The sequence below is a fragment of the Tachyglossus aculeatus genome, chromosome X1, assembly GCF_015852505.1.
Source record: "Tachyglossus aculeatus isolate mTacAcu1 chromosome X1, mTacAcu1.pri, whole genome shotgun sequence".
Classification (NCBI taxonomy): Eukaryota; Metazoa; Chordata; class Mammalia; order Monotremata; family Tachyglossidae; genus Tachyglossus; species Tachyglossus aculeatus.
The window spans coordinates 77,331,067-77,332,648 of record NC_052101.1 but is presented as its reverse complement, the minus strand read 5'-3'; the positions used below and the strand labels follow the sequence as shown (position 1 = coordinate 77,332,648).

Below are 1,582 nucleotides of genomic sequence, written 5' to 3'. Positions count from 1 at the left end.
TTGAAAACAAAATGAAACAGGTTTATCCCTTTATAATAATAATAATGATGATGATGGCATTTATTAAGTGCTTACTATGTGCAAAGCACTGTTCTAAGCTCTGGGGAGGTTACAGGGTGATCAGGTTGTCCCACGGGGGGCTCACAGTCTTAATCCCCATTTTACAGATGAGGTAACTGAGGCACAGAGAAGTTCAGTGACTTACCCAAAATCACACAGCTGACAATTGGTGGAGCTGGGATTTGAACCCATGACCTCTGACTCCAAAGCCTGTGCTCTTTCCACTGAGCCAAGCTGCTTCTCTATGAATCTGTGATATGCCTCCATTGACAATACTGCAGCTAGTTCTAACTGCTACATTTTAGGAATGATATGTGCATAGTTCTCCTTCAGCTTTGAAAATGATGCTACCAATGGTGACATTCTTATTTATGGGTGCATGTGGCTGACTCCCCCTCTCAGGGTCGCACCTGGAGAGTTTCCAGTACTCTACCAGTCTTGACTACAGGAGGGAGAGTCAAGCAGAGGTGTACCCATTCCATTCCTAGCTTGGCCAGTGGCTAGCAAGTGGAAGGCAATTTGCTACAAGTCAAAACTCTCCTGTGCTGGGCAGCAGCGCCATGGGAGAGAGTTGAGGGCAGAGACTCAAGTTTATTGCATGGAAGAAGGCAATGGTAAACCACTTTCATATTTTTACCAAGAAAACTCTATAGATATACTATCAGAACAATTGCAGATGGAGGCGGGGCATTCTGGGAGAGATGTGTCCATGGTGTCGGTATGGGTCTGAGACAACTCGACAGCATAAGACAAGTCAACAATCCCTTTCACATCATGTGCTTGTGAAAATTGCTTCTTGCTGAACTGATGCATTTTTTACCCACAGTGCCTGGTGCCAGGCCCATTTTTCCCCCATTAAATCACAATTTCCGTGAAGCTTCTGTTCCAGGTCAGTCACCTCATTTCTAATTATTGTATTGCATTGTATTGTATGACAGCATGATCAACCTTTTGTTGTTGTCTCTCATCCCCCAGCACTAGGTCCAGCATGAAGAATGTCTCCAAACATTCATACCTATGTATAATCCTGGAGTATAGGGGTGAATAAACAGGGAAAAAGGGGAAAAATACTGGGTACAACGTGGGTACAACGTACAGAGTGGGTACAACGTGGGTATAGAAAAGCAGTATTAGTAGTAGAAGTAGTTGAATTTATGAGTAGTAGAAGTAGTAATATTAGTATTAGTAGGATTTATGAGTGTCCATTTGGTACAGTGCATTTTCTATGCACTTGGGAAGTTCCCCACTGACAAGGAACTTCTAATCTAGCTCCCTAGGAAAAAGGAGGAATAGGGAGGGGATTAGGGAGAAATTTACCAAATTGCTTTTACTTACCTGTAGGGCCTGGTCATTATATCAAAGCTGGTTCTTGAACAGAACCCAACAAATTGCAAGTAAAGCTATGGGAAAATGAACTCCACAGTACGGCTGTTCAATGCATGTATGTTTTTGGGGATCACATCACAGCTGTGTCCTAGGGTGCACCTATACATGAACAGAATAAATGCTTTCAAGGAAATGA

General features: G+C 42.9%; 1 non-coding gene across 1 annotated transcript; it reads left to right on the top strand.

The window, feature by feature from the left end:
- The first annotated feature begins 452 nt into the window (after positions 1-452).
- Positions 453-590, top strand: LOC119920219. Its single transcript, XR_005447977.1, has one exon. It is a non-coding gene; the product is annotated as a small nucleolar RNA SNORA7 (small nucleolar RNA).
- Positions 591-1,582: the final 992 nt, after the last annotated feature.